We start from the raw sequence: 21,827 nt of genomic DNA on the forward strand, positions 1-21,827 counted from the left end.
CTTACTATAAGGCTACAATAATCAATATAGTATGGTACTGGTGAAAGCATAGACAGTTAGATCAATGGAACAGAACAGAGAACCCAGAAACTGATCCATATAAATACATCAACTGATCTTTAACAAAGGAGCAAAGGAAATATAATGGAGCAAAGGTAGTCTCTTTAACAAGTGGTGCTGGAACAGCTGGACATCCATATGTAAAAAAGTGAATCCAGACAGAGATCTTACCACCCACTCATTATAAAAAAAAAATTAACTCAAAATGGATCACAGATGGAAATAGAAAACATGAGACTATAAAAGTACAAGATAACATAGGAGAAAACCTAGATGAGCTTAGGTTTGGCAATGAATTGTTAAATGCGACACAATTCATGAAAAATAACTGATAAACTGGAATTTCTTAAAATTGAAAACCTGCTCTGCAAAAGACAACGTCAAGAGAATGAGAAGAAAGGCTACTGACTGGGAGAAAATATTTGCAAAAGACCCATCTGTTTCTAACTTTTACCCAAAATATATTTAAAAACTCTTGAAATTTGACAATACAAAACAAACAACCAGATTTAGAAATGCACCAAAGACCTTAACAGACACTTCACCAAACAACCAGATTTAGAACAACAAAACAAACAACCAGATTTAGAAATGCAGGAAAGACCTTAACAGACACTTCACCAAAGAAGACAGAGATGGCACATAAGCATATGAAAAGATGTTCCACATCATGTCATCAGAGAAATGCAAATTAAAACAACAGTGGTAGACTGTTAGAATGGCCAACATGTGGAACACAGTCAGTGGAACACTGACAATATAAAATGCTGGCAATGGGCAAGAGGAACACTCACTCATTGCAGGCGGGAATGCAAAATAGTATGATCACGTTGGAAGACAGTTTGACAGTTTCTTACAAATTAAACATACTCTTAGCATATGATCCAACAATGGCAGTCTTTGACTCTTTGGTTTCTACCCAAAGGAGCTGAACAATTACATTCACTCAAAAACCTGCATGTGGATATTCATAAACAGCTTTACTCATAATTTTCAGAACTTGGAAGCAACCAAGACGTTCTTCAGTAGGTGAATGGATAAACAAACTGTCACACATCCAGACAATGAAGTATTATTCAACACTAAAAAGAAATGAGTTATCAAGCCATGAAACATCATGGAGAAAATGTAAATGCATTTTAATAAGTTAAATAAGGCAATCTGAATAGGGTACATACTGTATGATTCCAACTATATGATGTTCTAGAAAAGTCAAGACTATGGAGACAGTAAAAAGATCAGTGGTTGCCAGGTGAGACATGAACAGGCGGACACAGAGGATTCCGAGGGCACTGAAATACTCTGTAAGAAATCATAATGATGGATACATATCATCATACAGTTGTGCAGAGTCATAGAATGGGCCACATCAAGAGTGAATCACTTGCCCACATGAAGTAAATAAACTAATTTTTCAAAAAAAAAAAAGTGAATCATGATGTAAACTATGGACTTTGGGCGATTATGATGTAACAAATGTAGCACTCTGGTGGAGATGTTCATAATGGGAGGGGCTATGCATGAAAGGAGGCAGGGGCTATACAGGAAATATCTATACCTTCTCTTAATGTTGCTGTGAATCTTACACTGCTCTTAAAAATGTAGTCTTACCACATTTTCAAAAAACTTTAAGTTAATAAGGAATAAATAAGTGAAAATAGCTACATGGACTTATTTTCCCATTACGGGAATGTTAAATATTCATTGTAATTTTTTTCAGATATTTTAGGATAAAAAAATAGTAAACAATGCCTTGAAGTCTTAGAGATAAACACTATCAACTCATGTTCTCCTGTTGAAAAATCACAAATGCAGCTGGCTTGATGAGCCATTCTTCTTTTCCAAGCTTAGCTTCCAGATCTTACAGAATTGAGGGAGGGAGAGAGGCTTATAACATGCAATGAATATGATTTGATGTTCAATTATTCTAGAATAGGCTAAAAATTAAACAGTTAAGTTTGTTCAATGGGAAATTAATCCAGTTATAGTTTTCCATTGTAGGATGTTTTGGTTTTATTTTGTTGGAAGGGAAGAGTTGGCATTTCATTCACGCAGGAGGAAAAAAAAGAGGAAACTACTGTATTTATCAATTTTAATAAAAACTGGGCCATTGTAGATAAGTCATAATTTTGAGGATAGGAATAAGCAATTGTTATCTCAAAAATCCAACCTCAAAAATCTTCTGGAATGCTCAGAAAATTTCAGCACAAATTAAGTATTAACATCAGGAGTCTGCTACATTAAGCCCACAGAATTGGCAAATATTTAGTTACTGAAGAGCCTCACATTTCTTCCTAACCTGTAACACAAACGAAAGTGAGAACTAGTTCAAGTGAAACAGCGATTTGGATTATTAACAGATTCCATCACTCTGGATAAATTAACTACTAAATTTCATGTTCTTTAAATGAGTAGAATCAAAGACTTACTTTGGTCAAAGGATAGGATGGCATTTTATGGGGTAGCTGAGAGACTTAAAAGGAGGTAGAGGACATATACTAAAGGCATATTGACTTCTTATAATCTATCCACCCTCATTTTAAAATTTGATTACTGATCACTTTGCCTATAAAATGAGCCCACTATTCTTTAGAGTTTGCATTAAAGCAAAAGAGAGAACTAAGATTTTTGCTCTTCCTTTATCTTCATCCTTTTTCTACTCCTCTCTCCATGTCCCAGTGGCTTACTTTTTTTTTTTTTTTTTTTGATCATTAGAAAACAGAATCTATTTTTATTAAGTTTTTAAAACATACCTACTCTCTGGATAATTTTTTTTTTTTTTGCCCATTTTGAGCTGGCTAGACACAACGCTTTGCTCCCCTACCTTAGTAAGGATTGTCAGAAAAATTATCTCAACTTAAGAATAGATAAAAGAGAATAGTGCATAGGTTTTTCTTTTATTTTTTTTTCCCAGTGCAGTGCTAGGATTGGTTTTCTATTTGCTGATCTAATTTATATCTTTGTAAGAAATCAACTTGTACATTTTTGTTGAGATGTAAATAATTTCTCTCTGGTGGGGTAAGCCCAAAAGTTACATTTTAAGCTGAAGTGAACATTAACCAGCTTTATATCTAACCTAGCAATTTATTAAATCACCTATGTATACACAGCTTTCCAAATACCCTTTGGACCAGTTTTAACATCTTACTGACTCCCTCATTAGTCAATAAATTGAATAAAATCTTTTGCATATCTTCATTTTATAATTGTATGAGAGTCTTGTTTTTTAACCCTCTGAAAATTATGCTTTGACTGGATGATTCTGTTCTCTAAACAAAAGTCTGGCAACTGTTTTACCTTGCTTTTTCCTCCTCAAATTTTAATACTGATTTTCAGTGATGATTCAAAGGTATTTAAGGTGTTCTAAAAACATGCCACAGGTTGACATTTTGTTTCTTACGTATCAACATGTCACATTCAGACTGGCATCTAGGACAGAATAACAACTGCTAGGTAGTCCATTAGTAATTGTACTGTTTTTATTTTTTTACCTAGTTATGCTACCTTTCAAACACACATAGAGGATGATAATAATATTTGCAGTTATGATCATTGCAGTATGCTATAGTGATCAAGAGCATCGTTCTAGAGTCCAATCCAGCTACACTGTTTAGAAGCCACAGGATCTCGAACAAAAATTTAATTTCATTGAACTTCATTTACTTTATCAATAAAACTGGGTGAATAATAATACCATCTCATATGGTTATTGCAAATATTAGGGGAGATCATGATACAAAATGCCTACAACAATACTTAGCACATAGTAAGCATTCAATAAATGTTAGCTACTATTATTATTATTATTATACCCACTAGTGGAGTTGTCTTCAAGCTAGCTTCTGGTTACTAGAAATTATTTTACACACAATGGCTCCGTGGGAGAACTCAATCACCACCCAGAAAGAAGATGCTTATTGTTCATGTGGCCTGGAACAAGAGCCTCTGCTGTCACAGACTCTGGCCAAAAACAGGCCTCTTGTCTGTTTCAACGGTTGGCTTTGAACCTTTGCCAGGACTTTCAAGAAAACAGAAAACAGATTTGTAGCATTTATGCAACTAAGGCCTTATCTGAGTTCCCAGGGCTGGTCTGTCACATGGAAATGAGCTGTTCTGTTGCTTTATTCCCCTTGATTCAACCTCCAAGGATCTGGTTCAGGGCATTGTTGTTTCCACATGTTAAAACTTGGTGAGGATTCTCTGGTGTCTTTGTTTTCTTTGTAACTCCGGATGACATACTTGTTTTTGCCAACATTTCCAAGCACTGCATTGTCACTTCATCTTAGTGGGAAGAACGGTGAGCGTGACGAAACATTTTGAAAGCTAAACTTCGAAAATCATTTGTCAGGTAAATGGGTGGGTTTCTTTTTATCTCTTGGATTTGTTTTGTTTGTGCTGTGTCTCTGTTTGGCAACCAGTAAGCTCTAAGATGGAAACAAAGAATGGGAAAACCTGTACATTTAGGACTGTGGGACTCAGGAGTGAGAATAAAAGGAAGATTTACCCAAAAAAAGTTGTGCTCTGATTCCTAATGTGACCGTGAAGGAGAACTTTCACTGTGACTAAGTTTTTACCCCTCTTTAAATCTAATATTCATCACTCTTACCATCCTGTTCCCCTCTCACCCCTTGAGACCCCGTCAAAGTCTCCGAAGGGATGAATGAGATGACGCGTCAGAAAATGCCTTGAAGTCCTCCTCTGGAACACATGTGGATTGTATATATGAGACAGAAGACCGGAGAAAGCATAAGAATAAGGCTTTTATCACACTTTGAGTTACCACCTTGAGGAAGAAAAAAATCCACCAAGTGAACTAAGAGTATCCTGTGTGAAGTCAGATTTACCCTGTGATTAAGCATACCCAGCTATGAGAAACACTCCTACCGGCACAGTAACACCAATCCAGACTAGCTTAGCTTATCCTCTTGCAGACTTTGGTTTTGTGGCTGCTGTGTCTACAGAGTCTGCCCCTCATCTCCAGTCACCTGGCCCAAGCAGCATCAGTACCTTCTTCTGTGGCAAAATGATCAACACACTTCGTATTTGGACCAAGAGAAAGGTTTTGTCATTTTTTCAACCTCTTTTGACTTCACAGCAACCTCTCAAGTTAGCTTTTTCTTATCAGACCTGAAATAATTCATTTCAACAGCATTTATTTCACACCCAAATAATCACAGACTTTAAAAATTGTGTGTTGTCACCTGTATGATTTTTTTTTTGATGCCAGTCTCACCTTGGGAGAGAAACTCACAATCTTATTATTTGAACCCTGTTGAAACAGGAAAATCTACCTTATGACAATCCCAGTAGCACATATAAGCAAAAAGGGGAGACAGCTTTCACTTGGTTTGCTACGAAGGACCCACTCATATGACTAAAATACATAGCCATTTCTCTGAATACAGCCTAGAGCGGAAGTCCACACAACCAGTGCTGGGTAGTGGATCAACCTCCAAATTGTGAAATGGTGTCTTTTTTCTTTAGGTGGTAAAATATTTTGAAATACTAACTGATTTTTGCTCCCCTAGAATTTCCTTCTTCCTCTTGGCCTGTCCCTGTCCAGTCCTCTTGGCATTTCTGTACACATCACCTCAGGGCAGGTGTGACAGAGCAGAGGACAGAGAAAACAGGAGTCAATTCAGGGCTTCTGAGTCACAACAGCCAAGGTCTTCAGGCAGCCTGCAAGGACAGATGTGCACAAGCAATGGATTTGGAAGAATGTTTATTGAAGGAGTGCCTCAGCTGGAAAATGACAGGCACTCCCTGGGCTGCAGGAAGGAGGGAAGTTGGAGCAAATATGCTGAGAACTTAGGTGCTTCTCCACCCCTTGCGCTCTGCCCCTGTCAAACTAAGCCTCCCAGAGATGGGCTGTGAAGGGTAATGATAAAAATCTCAGATAGGTTTGGGATGATCCTGGGAATTAGAGAGGACTTGGTGTCCTTTCCTGGGTAGAATCCTAGAGAGGAGGCAAGACCAAGACAATGTGATGTACCTAGACTGATGGGGCCAGAGTGCCTCTCCGAGTTCCCAGCATGGATGTAGAGTAAACACGAAGGACATGGCAGGAGTGACCTAGTATTGACCTGCAGGTACCAATGACCAAGCCCAGATGAGATGATAAATGATGTTGAAGACCTGTCACAGCATGACCTGCCATCGCCCATACCTTGGCACTCTACAGTTGCCATGGAAGTCAAGACCGATTCCAAGAAACAGAGGGAATGTTGAATTTATTGTAGTGCTTTTTCTGATACCTCAGCAGAACGAACTCTTTAAAAAGTTACATGGAGTTCTGTAAAGTAAATATATTTCTTGAACACTGAGATGGTAGACTGAGCTCTGTAACTAGCCTAATTATATTTTCAACCTTTGCTTTTTATAGACATACTAGCTTCTCTCCATAGTACTGCCTTCCCTCCCTCAAGTACCAAATACCCTCACCGTCTCTCCTGTTAAAATCTGATGTCACAAAAGGAATTGATAGATCCTTACACCAAGGTATAAGTGGATGATAAAATTTAAAATATTACCTCACCCAGAGATACTTGCGCTTTGGCAAAGATTCAGAATTTAGGTCACAAGAGAAAATCCGTAATTGTGGAATGCCAGATTTCCATTAAATGGTGGGAATATGGTTTCCTAGGAGGATCTCTCTTCCCAGGGTTCCAAGGTCACCCTGAAGCTTGCTTCCCACAGAATGGAGAAGCTACATGTTTAATCATTCTGAGTTAAACTCTTCTTAGAAAGCAAGAGCAGTGTTTCTTAACTTTTTTTTTCATTACCACTCCCCCTAAGGAGCCATTTTAGACACTTTTCTCCTAATCTCCTTCGTGAAATTTTCATACTGCAGAAACATTATTGAGATATTCTTAATGTACTATATGTATACCTAAGCTTTATACATAAAAAGGCTGAGTGGTTTTTTTTTTTTTTTTGGCTCCCCCAAGTCAATTTTTGCTCTATTGGGGGACATACAGGCTTCTTGGAAAATTCATTTTAAGAGTCAGTGTGAGACTAGGTCCACAGAACCATGAGAAATGAAAAAGGCCTGTTGCCCTCCCCACTGCCCCCACTGCAACTCTCATTCCCCAGCTTTGAAATGACTCAGGCTACACAAAAGAAAGATGGAGAACTTTCTTTTGCTATGAATGCTCACTGCCTCAGGAGATGCTATGAGTACATCCCTGGGAAGTTGAGGAAGAGCTAGTTTTTATTCTTTGAACTTGTTAAAGCTTAATCCATGTTCAGGGCTAGGCCAATGGAATTTGAAGAACCTGACTCACACCAAAGTGTTCCTGTAAACAGTGAGCCAACCCAAATTCTTTTAAAATGGTATCGCCTGGCCTTGTTGAACCCTTCCAACAATTGCCTTTTGTTACAGCAGCATGACAGGGTACTTTGATGGGTGCTCATAATGAGCTGTGTAAACACATGCTGTAATTATAAGAAGCATAATAATATCTCACATTTATATTGCTTGCTTTTATCTTAGTGAATCCCAAGGCATTTTACACATTATATCATTAATAAAATAGATAAATATGTTAATGAAAGCATTCCTCTTCCTAAATGTACATACTGTATAATAGACTTCAGAAGTCTATTACTAGGCAAAAATGTGAGCAATCTAGTTAACACTTGTAAAAGAGCTGAATTTTCCCATAGTCAATACGGTACCGCACTGGAGTTATTAATGTGCTTTTGACAGACTACACTTCCATCTGTTTCCATCTGGTGATGGCCAAGTCCAGCAGTTGTGAATTCATTAATTCATTTGTTAGTTCATTCATTCATCCATGCAGTCACTGAACATCCATCACAGGTGTGCTTCTGTCTTGTACCAATGACTATGGAAGGTGCTGGTTTTCCTTGGCAAGTAGAGGTAGCGAGTCAGGGAAGATCTTAAGGCAAAGAAGCTGCAGGGCATGGAAAATGTGAAATTTCCTCTCTGGCACTCTCTTTTGGGTGTGACAGTAACTTTAAACACATACCCACACATGCCTGAAGCTTAACACTGTCATGTCTCCGTTAAATTAAACCAAAGCCACAGCGTGTTCTCATCCTGCTTGACACCCCAAAGAATCCTGAAGCCCCCAAACAAAAACAAGCATCTGCTGAGAGTCCCAGCCACGATGCCAGCAGCTGCTTTTCCTCTGAGAGTCATATGTTGCTCCCACAGAGGAAGGGGTGACTTGAATTGCCTGGCAGTCCCTAGTCAAACTCCAGCTCCGTCTTTCCAGTGATGTGTACTGGCTTGTTTTGTTCACACCAGCTGGTCTTATTCAGCTGACTCTAGGCATGTCCAACAAGTCCTAGGCAAGTCTTCCAAGGAGACAGCCTGGTGTTGGTGTTGTCTCTGCAGGGAGGGTACACCTGGGAATGTGGGCAACGGTTGGCTGCCTCTGCAGCGGGATTGGTGCTGGAAGACTTCTTGAACCAGAGCTGTGTCTCCTACCAACCTGCAAATGCCTGAAGTCCACCGTAAAGGACTCTGTTGGGTCTTTAAAGACTCAAAGGTCCTCAGGAAAGGCCCTGAGCCTCTTACCTTCTGATGTCTTGGTGAGGATCAGAGAGGATCCATGCATTGCAGGGAGGACATCAAGTGAGCAAAGGTAAAGCTGCCAAACACTTTTCCTGGAGGAGTTCTGCTAGTCTTGCCACTCCCTGAGGAATTCTTTCTGGCAGCCGCCATACAAACCACGCCCAGGTGCTTGCTTGCCTGGATGGTCCCACCAGAGGACATTCGGGCTGCTTCAGGGTGCACTGGCTTTGCTTCATAGTATGGACAAGAAACCACGAGAAAGAATACTATCTGTTATTTCCTTGAGAAACTGTTTGCCCTGATGGAAGCATGGCTCCGATACCGTGACGTTGCTGACTTTTTTTGAGACAGTGGAAAGTTTACTTTCTCTGAGCCTCAGGAAATGATTTGAAAATAAGATTTTATATATATACATATATATAACTTCTATCAAACAAGAGGGTGAACAAATGGGGGTCTTTCTTGCTCTAAAATCTTAGGTGGTATGGTTTACCCACACTCTCATCCATGTCCTAGGGTTGCTGGGAGCAGAGCCACCTTCATGGACATTTGATGTTTGCAGTCACATGGGGTCCTGTGCTCAGAAAGGCTTCACACTCAGTTTAATATTCTGCTGTCACTATCTTGAAATTCTTTTTTTTATATTGAATGATAGAGTCTTTAAATTCTTCAGTGTTTTATAATTTTCAAAACATTCACACATGATTTCATATAATCCCATAATAACCCCTTTTCCCCTCTACCCCTCCCACATTCTCTGTCCCCACTAGTAAACATTAGTTTGTTCTCTATATCGGTAAATCTGTCTCTTTTCTGTTTTATTCACTAGTTTGCTGTATTTCTTAGATTCCACATATGTGTTATACAGTATTTGTCTTCCTCTGTCTGACTTATTTTAATAAGCATAATGCCCTCTAAGGGGCCTCACACTTTCATTTCACACTGAGCCCTGCAAATTATATAACCATTCCTGCCTGAGAACATGCATCTGGGACATCTTTTCCTCTGGGAAACATTTTCAGAACCCCCAGGAGAGAGGTGGCTGCTTTTCTGGGCCCGTTAGAAACCTGAGTTTTCCCTCTATTGAGAATTCTCAGACCATTGGCCCGTCCTCTGTTTGGCTATCAGTCCTCTGAGCTTCCCTCTCCTTTCACCTCCAATGCCTAGTACAGTACCTGGAACCATGTACACAGCAGATGTTCAGTAAATATTTGGAATGAACTGCAAGATATGAATGCTCAATATAGTTCTAATAAGTACTAATGTAATCCTTAAACACATCTGTGAATTTAACAAATATTTATTAAAACTTTACTATGTGCTAGGCTCTGGAGAGGGAATTAAAATAGTAGAGAGCACAACAAACAAGACCTCTGACATCAAACTCACTCAAATGTGGAGACAGACCATTAATAAGAATCTAAAAATATATATATAGTTACACATTGTGTTGACTTCTCTAAGAAAAAAAAATAGAATAGAATCAAAGAGAGCAATGGCTTCTCTCTAAAGAGTTAAAAGCTAAGTAAGAGTGCGTTAAGATGTTTCAAGTAGCCAGAGACTTTCAGAAAGAGAACAATTTGTGATGAGATCCTGAAGTTAGGGAGAACTCGCATCCTCTGATTCAGGAACAGAAAGAAGGCCAATGGGGAGTGAGCCTGTTTGGCACGGGGGATATTAGCAAGAGATGCGGTTGAAGAGACAGGCAGATTCTGCAGGTTCTTGTAGGAATTTTGATTTTATTCGAAATGCAATGAGGAGTCTTTGAAGAGTTTTATGCGTTAGAGTAACACAACCCAGCTGGTCTTTTCAAAATGATTTCTTCAGCTGCATGGAGTAAATAACTTGAATAATAATAATAATAATAATAATAATAATAATAATAATAATAATAATAATAATAATGATGATGATGATGATGATGATAATAATAATATAACAACAACAATAACAATAATAATAAAAAGAGTAGATGTAGGGATAGCTAAGAGGGGGTTCCTGCAATAATACAGGGAAAGATAATAACAGCATGGGCTAGGTGGTGGAGAGAAGAAGAGGGAGGGTTTGTGAGATATTTTGGTTATTGATGAATATGGGAGATAAGGGAGAGGGAGATGTTCTGAATGGCACCCAGGTTTCAAGCTTGAGTTAACTGGATGGATGGAGGGCTGTTGTTGAGGTGGTTGACATGGAGAAAAAACATATCTGAGGTCAGAGTCCAGGGTGGGAGTCAGGCATTCAGGTTTGAGTAGCTGGAGGATAGAACAGTGTCAGAGTTACAGGGGTGCAATTAATAGTTTGCTGGTACAAGAGGCATAAACTGGGAAATCTGGTTGCTCCTTATGTATGGGACTGTTTCTCCTAGAGCCAGAATAAGTCTGGGAAGGAGAGGGGTGGAGCAGGAATGATAGCTCACATCACATGTAAGGACCCACTTCAAATACCTGACTCCTATTCTCCTATGCCTTTCTTCTCAAAGAAGGAAAGCTTCCTAGGAAGTTCTCTTGAATTCAGAGTGGACATTGCCACCTGTTCCTGTTGTTTGTTGCTAGGAAAACAGACCAGTACAGTGAACAGCGGTCTGGAAGCAGCCAGCTGAAGAAGGAAATCATTGGTTCTCCCTCCTACTCTGCAGAATTGTGGCTGGGAGGAGGAAATCACCCTTACTTGGATTGGCCACCAGAGGAAATGGTGTTTGCAGAATCTATGGAGGTACCCTGGTTTCTGAGGAGGTCCAGAGCTGAAGGGCAAGTTCAGCCATGTGACTGAAGATACCGTGGAGTCTCCTGAACGTCAGGGGACACGTGGAAGGTTTGGAGGGTAGGGGTGGCGTGGAGTTTTGGTTCAGAATTGGCGACAGTGTGGGGATAACGGCTGAGATGATAGTGACTGCGGAGATGCAGGACTTGGGTTTACAGCAGTGACTAAATAAAAGGAATGTGAAGCATGATGTTCCTGAGGAGATGGATGGGTAGCTGGTGTTAGTTGTGACCCTAAACATGTCACTGAGCAGTATGGAGATTCCAAAACCTCTGCTCCCTCAGGCAGTGATAGAGTTGGAATGCAGAGCTAACAGTCCTGGGCTGGGGGCTGGTCTTAAGCCCATGTGAACTTATTTTGGGGAATTTTGACCCATCTGGATTTATATTTCTCATGTCAGAAAACCACAGATGGAATAATATCCTGTGATTAGCTGGGGTTTATATGTGATGTGTTATTTGTGTCACTTGATAACCTCTGTTCCAGACTCCCACATAAACTAGAAACTCATGACAATGCCTCGGATGAGAGTTGCTGTCTCCACCCTGGGTGGACACCCATACGGTCTATCTTGTGCTCTTATAAGTTGTTGTTGGCAGGGAAGTTATCCCATTGTCCCCCTTTTTAAATGACCTTTCTATATTAAAGGCTATCTGGTGAATAGTGGACAATGCAGTAACCAAGCAATTACAACTTCTACTTATTGTTTGAGGTTGGAGAGAGAACAAGACATATTTTAACACTCAGTTCCAGGTAGATGAAAACAGTCTCTCCATCGATCCTTTTCTTTTCTTTCTTTCTTTTATTCCTTCCAATGGTCAAAGTGTCCTTTGATGAGATTTGGTGGCCTGGATAAGAGAACCACTCACACAACCCCTATTTTATCTCCCAAGCATACAATTGAATCTGCTGAAACTTCACATTTGTTAATATGGACACTGAATTCCCTTGTTCTTCCTATAAGATGATAAAAGGTGGGGAGGAAGGAACTAAACATTAAAAGAGGACCCACTTTTATTGTTTAGAAAAATAACTGTGGAATAGTTTCTACTTGTATTGGACATATCTGTTATTGGCTAGGTGTTGGAATTACTATGAAAAGTCAGAGAAACCTGCCCTCTAAGGGCTTAGAGTAAAGCAGGATAAATAGAGAGTTATTAGGCATTGTAACAGTTACTTATAGAGGGAGGTCCTGGTGGCCATGGCAGCACCCAGGTAGGTCACCTTGTCCAGTCTCTGGGGTCTGAAGAAATAACATCTAAACTGAATTCTACATGTTGAACAGAAATTGATCAGGTAAGATTGGGAGGAAGAAGAGAACATCCCAGGAGAAGAAACAATGTGTGTAAAGTCCTAGGAAAGAGAGCTAGAATGGGTGTTCGGGGAGCAGGATTAGTCCCACATGGCTGGGACGTAGAGTAGGGTGAGGATGCCAGAGGGAAAGGGGTTTGGAGGAGGAAACCAGATTCTGCCAGTGAATGAGATGTAACTTTCCTGAGGGACCTGGGAAACCGCTGAAGCATGTAACATGGTCAGATGACAAGAAGAGGGAATAAAGAGACACAGGCCAGACAGAGGAAGAACACCGAGAGGCTGTTCCTGTGATCTGGGTCCCTAGCCTTCAAAATTTTAGTCATGCAACCCTGTCTAAAAGTTTTTGGGCATGGACCCCAAAATACAACTATTTATTTATAAGTGATAGCGGCAATTGTATACTTTAACCATATAAAATAAATAGTATGTATATTTCAAATATATGTATATATGTTTAAACATATCATATTTATTTTGAACATAAATAATATTTACTATTTCAAATGATGAGATGAAACATATAAAAATAGAAGTTCTAATCTTTTTCACTCCTCCTGCAATGTATTCTCTAGGGCATCCCCTGTGTCCCTGTAGCCCACTCTGGAGACCACTGGCTGAGGCATGCTGAGCCCAAGATTCTGATGCTAAGGCTATAGCCGATCTTGGGACTGTGATGTTGTACAGCTGGGCCACAGGCTATTCTGATGCACACCCAGGACCAGGGGCCTAGACCACAATTTCAGAGCACTTGAATTCTATTCCTAAAAGATCCTAATGCAAATATTTCCATTTCTTGGGAAAAGTTCACATTTAGGCTACTTTTAACTTTGAGAAAGGTTGCAAACAGCACCATCTCTTACCAAAGCAAATTTTCACAAAATTTTAATTTTTTCTTATTCTTTAAAAATAACATTTTTATGTTACTGATTAAAAACACAATGATAGAAGACCACAGGAAAGTTTCTCCTGGGCTTGTTGAATTTCTAACATGTTTTGCTAATTTTGACTTGATGGTCTGCTTAACTGCTGATGGCAGAAAACTTGCGTTCATCTAACTGAAATCTTTCAATTATGAAGGTGGTGGCAGATGGGGCGAGGGCAAACCTTCACCAGCATTGTGATGTAGGCAGTCTCTGTGAAGGCTCTAGTAATATTCAGGGAGGTACATGTGTAAAGAAACCATGTAAACACACAGATACTGATGCTGGGATGGTTCCCTAGAAAGAAATTCTCAGAGCAGAACACCTCCAACACGTCAGCAAATAAATATACATAAAGCACATCACGCAGGCACTGGGGAAGCAGAGCTGTTCTCTCCTTGAACCTGACCTTCTTCCTTTTTTGTCAGGATGGCCTCCTTCTGCTCCCACTGCATCTCCTAGTGGTCTTCCTCAGATGCCAAGACAAAAGTTAGCTCCTCAGGCAGGTATGCTGGGCAGGAGGTCCAGGTGACGAAAAGTTCATTGTGACTTTTGCTCACTTGGGAGACTTTTTCTTTACACAAGACAGAGGCTTTTTCCCCAACCAAATTCCCAAAGCTAAAAGATGCATATATATGAGGAAATGTAACTAGGGCATCTGTGAAGGCACATTTCCATATCTAAATATTTATTGGGACAGAGGGACGTGGTGGAAACAGCAGAGTGAAAGGAACAATTAAATGTTACAGGAATTATGATTTTTTTAAAAATCACTGTTTCTGGTTGTATTATATATAAGCAACTTTCAGGTCTTGATTTTTATAGAGACAGATGGGACATTTCCATGTTTGAGATGCACATGCTAGAAACTGCAGGAAGACCCAGACCGTTCTATGTGAGGTGTGGGGGCACCAAAGTCATCACCTACAGAGATTAAGCTACACAACAACTAAGCAAACACAGCCAAATGAATAAAATAATGAGAGGGCTCTAAAACTTAGTCATAAAATAATCACTTATCTTGAAAATAAAAAAGTGGTCTCCCTAGATGAATATCACATTTCTTTTGTCTCCTTCACACTGACATATTTCTATTCCTTTTACTCTGAGAAAAATAAATTCTGAAAAATGTTCTCCCCAGATCATTTACTCACTCTTCCACTATTTGGGTTGGTTTGTTTTTTGTTTTGTTTTGCTTTTTAAAGATTAGAAACAACAGTAGACAGTAGAAATTACTTTTTTTTTTTTTTTTTTTGCCATACACATAAAGGGTTCAGCTAAAGGGGGTTCTCATCACTAGGACCGGGAAGGCTCCAGGGAGCCTGAGAGGGTGTGGGTGGAAGAGTGTGGTTTAATCCAGAAGGAGGTTCCAGCTGGGGCCAGAGTAACGCTGGGAAAGACTGAGGTGCTGGTGGGAGACGCCCGCATGGAATTAATGTTTTTAATGGGTACTGAGAAGTCAGCTCAGCAACTCGTGTGAAGAGTTGAAAAGGTCAGACGCTCACAATGAGCCCAGTTCACTCTCTTACATCGCAAAGATTTATCCAGCACCAGTGTTTACCGGAAGTGCCTTGGGAGCAGTCTGCACCGGTTCCGGGCACGTGGCTCAGCACGTGACGGAGCGCCCGCCCGCGCACCCTGGAGGCCACGGGAGCCCCGGCCCGCCCCGCCCCCCTCCCACTGCAGCGCCAATTACACGAAGGCCTGGAAGCCGGCTGTACCTGTGCCAGCACACTGGAGAGACCTTGTGTTTGCCACCGTGAGAACAGCGAGGCACACAGCCTTTGTCAGCGACTCCCACCTGAGCCGCCACGCCCTGATTCACACCACAGAAAAGCCCTTTGTGCAGCTAGCCTCTGTGCTCATAAATGCCACACAAAATCAAACCTGAGGAAACACTTGATATGCAAACATGAAAACCAGCCAAAACAATACGTAGGCAGTTTTGAAGGTTGTGATACCTTTCAGAAACATCTGCAGCTGAAAATCCATCAGTACCAGCAAAACAACAGAGCACTGTTCAAGTGTACCCAAGGCTGTGGAAAACACGTCACTTACCCCCCTCCCCCATCCCCGGCGACACCCGAAGATCCAGGAGGACTATGTATTTCAAAGAGAATGTTCTTTTGCGGCAAAAACATGGACGAAGCTTCTGAAACGTGAGAGAAACTCATAAAGCGGAAACAATATGTGACACGAGCGGGAAAACATTTAAACATGAAGCTTACCTTAGGCGACACATGAAAACTCAGGTCCCAGACAGATACGTAGCCGCCGTCGGAGAGAAGGCTGTGTCCGGACGGCCACCCACCGCGCGCAGCCTCCAGAGCCGCATCCTCTGCGTCCGAGGATGCGCGCCGTCTGTGCGTGAAGCGCCGGCTGTGGTGAGACGTCCGCCGGAAAAGAGTCCCACTGGGCGGCCGTTGTGCACGACCCTGCCAAGAAGAAAACGGAGCTCAAGGTGAAACTGTCTCGTGAAAAACGGAGTCGCCTCTCCACTCGGAGGTTGCCTCCCTCCTAAAAGGAAACAGGGCCAGAGCGCCTCTGCCTACGGCGGAGTCACTAGACGGCGCCGACGAGGTGCCCTCCCCACCGCCGCCGAGCTGAGCCCAGCTAAACACCAGACTGTTCCGTTGGAAGACCACAGACCACCCCTCTCTGTTATTTTCTCTCAGAAGTGCACTTTTATTTAAATCACTGGTGCTGAACATCGCGGGGGGAGCGGGGGGGGATTACCGTGGGCAGGATTGGATTAAACGTGCCCAAGGTAAAACTAGATCATTGTCTTTGATTTCTCTTCAGCTCAAGAGTCTTTCTTGAAAGTCTTCTAGATTTTGTCATTTTTGGTCAGAGTATTTTGTTTTTAGCAACACCAGCATCGTTAGAGAACTTGTTAGAAATGCAGTCTCAGGCCTGCCTCAGAGCACATTTTAACAAGATCCCCGAGTGATTCATGCACATATTAACATTTAAGAAGCGCTGCTGTAGACAATATCTAGTCCTGCTCTAACAGGAAAGCCTCTCTGAATGTGTCGAGAAAGGCTACGTTTGTCCTTTTGAACTTCAAGCTAAAAGAGGGCACCACCTCTATTATCTGAAGGTCCAAGCTCTGCTAGAATCCATCTCTTTGTCCCCACCCAGTGACTCGGAGGTCTTCATGACAAGCCCTGCCCTTCGCTGACAGTCAGCACACACCTGCCAACTCTAGATTCCAAACACCCAGCGAGGAGTAGCGTAGAAGTCCGCTAACCTCCACGCTCAGATCACAATGGTGGCACTACTGTGACAGTGGAGTGAACTCCTTATGTTATAAGGTCCCACCTCCTTCGTGTTCCTTCCCTCTTGACTATAATTCCTAGAAGCACCCGTATTCCATGCACCTCTCTCACTGCTTGGTTGGGCGTTCCTTGGCTCCGTTTGGACTCCCCCCTGTCTGCCTCCCTGAATTGCTGCAGAATAAACGTCTAGGGCCTTTGAACCATTTACAAATGCAATCATGGCAGAGAAACTGGCAGTGGCAAAGCAGTCAGTCTGAGGTAACTGAGCAGTAGATCCCTTCTGCAAATTTTCTTTATCTCATAATCTTAAATCCTTATCAGCCAGTCCCCGGACAACTCCCTCCTCCAAGCTACCCAAGGCTGTTGTTACACTCAGCATCAACAGTCCCTGTGTTTAAAAAAGCAAAAACAAAAACCCTAAGCAGTGGCATATTATAGACATAGGATCACATACGTTATCTGGCACGTGTCCAGCTTCCTTCCCCTAGTCAGCTGAGGTCATTTTTTCCTCTCCTATCAGGCATTTCACCTCACTGTATTTGCAGATATCTGTTTTTGCATTGAAATGTTTTTCTTCTGGATTAGACTTTTAAAAGTTGTTCATATTTTTAAAGGGGGAAAAAAAGTAACCAAAGAAACTAAGCTCTCCAAGCCAAAGATTGAGATTTAAAAAAAAAAAAAGTTTACAGGGATTACACATCCCCTCCCCACACCTAAATATTTTAAAGTGCTTAAACAGATACAAAATTATTTCCTCAGTCTCTTGGATAGGATCCTACCTGAGTTATGGGATGTAGCTTGGGTAGTGAACTCATCATATTTACAGTGAATCTACTGGGTAGGGATCCATGAGAAAAAAATAATGATGTATCTTGCAGATGATACATATAAGGATTATCTCAACATAGTTGTGTACTTAGGCAGTATAAACTTGGCATGGTAACATCCTTCACCCATGGAAGCTATATAGGCTTGTAGTCTTGGAGTCAAAGCTCTTCCTTTGTAGAGTTTAAGCTACTGATTAGCAAGGGCGTCTTGGGTCTGGCTGGCTGTTTTTGTGTAAATGTAAATAAAAACTCTATAGTATGTTTTTCAGATCACATTACTCATGAAAAAATGGCAACATTCATATGGTACACTGATGTCACCTGGAGGTAATTTGGAATCCAAACAATCCAATGAAGATGACCAGCTATGCGTATCTAGCCACCTAGGCAATCTTGGTAACCTGATGATGAGGGGGCTCACTACTTCAGGGCACACTCTTAGGAAACATTTTTATCTATAGCACAAATGCTACCAAGTGTCACCCGAAGGCAGCTTCTTATCCCCAGCCACTGCTGTATTCAATACTATTTCTCCATCCCACTTTCACACACTGTGCAATTCCTCTGACTGTCTTCTTCCTCCTGTCCCCATGACATTGCTTATGCCCACTTATGGGAAGATCTAGGAGGAACAAAGTTGTTCCTATGTCTGAAGCCTGGAACATACACAGATGATGACCAGGCATGTGCTTGGAAGGTGGCCAGTGGCAACACTTGCTGTTCAAGGGACAGGGTAAGTTCTTATTAGGAAGCTCAGCAGTCATAACCCCCTCTGAGGTCACACACAAGTTAGAGCCTGTTGCCATCATTGTCACTTTGCCCAACATTTTTGGGTGATGAGGAGATTTCTAGTCCTGCCACTCTAGTTCAGTGGATGCTTCTAGGACAAATATATGTTATAAAACCAACAACAGCCTCAGAATTCTCTTCATTGTATGTGAGAGGTGTGTACAACTCTCTGGCTGCATGGTCTAGAAATGTTGCCACCCACCCACGGAAGTGAAAATTCTAAAAAAGGACCTAATCCTTTTTAACCTCTAAGAAGTAGATTTCCAATGTCCCTAAAATTCTGGGAGTATTTCTGTTACATTTGTATATGTTTAACAATAAAACAGCATTTGGCAATTCCCAAATTTGAAAACTGTATGTACCTATTTCAAAAAAAATACAAGTCTCAAGAATCCCAAAGAATACTTGGACCTTGGTTTGATAAATGCTGACTTGAGAAACCAGTCTATTTCATGCAAGTATCTTTTGGTTGCAATTTTGGCTGCAAAAGGATGTAATTTATTTTTACTTTATATTATGGAGATTTTTAATTATACACAAAAGGATAGAGAAAGAGGTGGTATAAGCAGCCCATATGTATGCCCATCACTCAGCTTCAACAATCATCAGTTCATGGCCAATCTTGTTCCTACCCTTCATTTAGCCCCCATATCTTATTCTGAAGCCAATCTCAGACACCATGTCATTTCATATGGAAATATTTCAACAGGTATTTCTAAAAGATAAAGATAATTCTTCAATAAAAACTAAATCACAATCCCATTATTACATTTAATTTCTCAATATAATTAAGTATCTAGTCTGTTGCAATGTTCTAGACTGTCTCATAAATGTTTTATTGTAATTAGTTTATTCAAATCAGGATCCAATTTCTTACCTGTATAACTAGTAAGTAAGGCATTTTAAATTGTCATCTATTTAAAAAATTAATTTGGGGATTACTCTCTAACCTCTGGGCCCATGATATGGGTGAACCAAAGTTTGTGAAATACTAGCACAGAGGTTAAGTGTAGACTTAGGAAATGACTAGGTCTGGGTTTGAATCTTGACTTCTGACTCCACTCTTTACTAGCTGGGTAATCCTGGGCAACTCACAGGGATCAGCTTCTTTTGTAAAACGAGGTTAAGACAGACCTTAACTTTCATGTGGGGTCACCAGATAAAACACAGGATGCCCCATTAAATTTGGATTTCAGAGAAACAAATAACTGTTCAGTATAACAAATTCCAAATCTGGAATTTGCAGATTCCAAATTTAATAGAGTCCTGTGGTTTTCTTTGTTATCCTGCAGTCCTACTTTCATGGTTATTGTGGGGATTCCACGGAATAACACACTTAGTAAAAAGCTTAACACAGGGCTCGACATGCACCATAACCGCATGATTGATAGCATTTCAGCCAAGTTTGTCCCAAGAGAGGAAAGGGAGGGCTGGCCCTCCTGGTGGACACCCATCTGCTCTCTGCTTTGTTTGGGTCCCATTCCCCAGGTGGGAGATAACAATCTTCAACAAACTATACATTTGAGCTATAGTGGGTAGTCACCTCCTGCAGTTTTCCAGGTCTAGCTGAAGAATTATACAGTGTGTGGGAAGCCTGAGATATTTCTGATAACAAAGATATGTCTGGCTTCTTAGAAATTGAGGGCTCTGGCAGCTCTGGGCCCGCACTCCCACCTGGCACTCAACAGAGGAGCTGAGTAGCAGCTGCTCCCTTTCATTGGGAATGCGCTTGCCAGTTTGCCATCTGGCCCGTTCACAGATTCCTATCACCTGCCTGGACCCTGGGGGGATCTGAGTTGCCACCCCTAGGCCTCCCTTGCAGCCCTCTCCATGTGCTGGCTCTTTGGCCCCAGAAAATGCTGGATCTGAAGTAGAGCAGGAACTGGAGAGGAGTTAGGTAGGAGGAAAGGAGGATGGAGGATTTGAAAGCCAACATCTTTATTGGCCCCTATTCAAGCAATTGTGAATTGAGTTAGTTGTGATGCAGGATAAAAAGGGGTGGGGGGAGCCTAAGTACAAACAAAAATGAAAACAAACAAAAAACCAGAAGGGCAGTATGAGTATGAGTCTGGCAGGGGTTGAAGAGGCTCAGGAAGACAGTGGAGAAGCAGGTAAGAAAGATGAGTGACTGAAGACTTAGAGGAATGAGGGTCAGCTAGTCGGGAGGAAAAGACTAGGGGGCAGCCACACAGTGACTATTACAGTGACTATTAATGACTATTAGAAACAAACTTTTTTCCCCAGTAGATTAGAGTCTCCATGAAGTATAATTCCCAGGCTACTGAGGAGTTTCTGAGGAATTCTCACCTAAATACAAACAGCACAACTCTGTTCCTTCTGGCTCCAGATGTCCTTTTTACTGATAGTGAGGCTAGTGCTAGAATTGGGTTTGGGACCTGAAGGGAAGTAGATGGGGCTTAAGGCCTATAGGATAGCTCATGGTTTGCATCTCTGTGTTACCTTTCACTGAATGTGCCCCGCAGTGTTGACAGAGAGTGACTGAGAGGCCCAGGAGTGGCCTTGATCGCTTCACATAGAGCTCAAAGGGGTAACTAAGGGTCCTCAGCCTCTTCCCTCCTCTGCTTGTCACTGATCTTCAGAAACAGCTCAAAGGTGAAGGAGCGACAGGGAGCAGAATGGAGAATCATGTTGTTCCTGAAAGCAGCTTCTGAAATATCCCTTTCCCTGCAAATGGGCAAGTAATTTTTGAAAAACAGAAAATCTGAGAAAGGGAGTTTTGTTGCATAAGACCTGTCTCCAGAAAAGGGGAAAAAAGAGAGAGACTTTTCTTTTGAGGGAGGTGGTGGGGAGGAGAACAAAGCAGGTTGCTACAGAAAAGATGTAATATACTTAACAAGAAACTGCCAGAAGAATCTGCCCTCTCCCCTAGGTCTTACAGCAGAGGCACAGAAAGCAGAAAGCTCCCCTGGTCCTAAGCTCCCTAGGCTGAAGACCAACCCTCCAAAGTGAGGAGGTAATTTCCTCATCAGCACGCGGCTGGTTTTAGAAGAGGTCCAGAGGTGAAAGGAGAGAGGATGGAACTTCCTCTTCTTGTGCAGGAACTCAGACTATCTCTGCTTATTCAGTTGTCAGTGCACATCTTTCTGGAAATGTTATAAAATTTTCCACTTGGGTCTTGCATACTCCTTATTAGGATATTACTGAGCATTTTATCTTTTGTTTCCATTGAAAATAGGAGCTTTTCATTGAAAGGTCCAATGGTTAGTATCAGTGACATGTTATCTACATTTATATGGAAATCTTGACTCTATGTATCTTGCTGAACTTTCCTATTAAATACAGGAGTCTATTTGTAGATATTTTATTTAGGGTTTTT

The sequence above is a fragment of the Camelus dromedarius genome, chromosome 22, assembly GCF_036321535.1.
Source record: "Camelus dromedarius isolate mCamDro1 chromosome 22, mCamDro1.pat, whole genome shotgun sequence".
In the NCBI taxonomy this organism is placed as follows: domain Eukaryota; kingdom Metazoa; phylum Chordata; class Mammalia; order Artiodactyla; family Camelidae; genus Camelus; species Camelus dromedarius.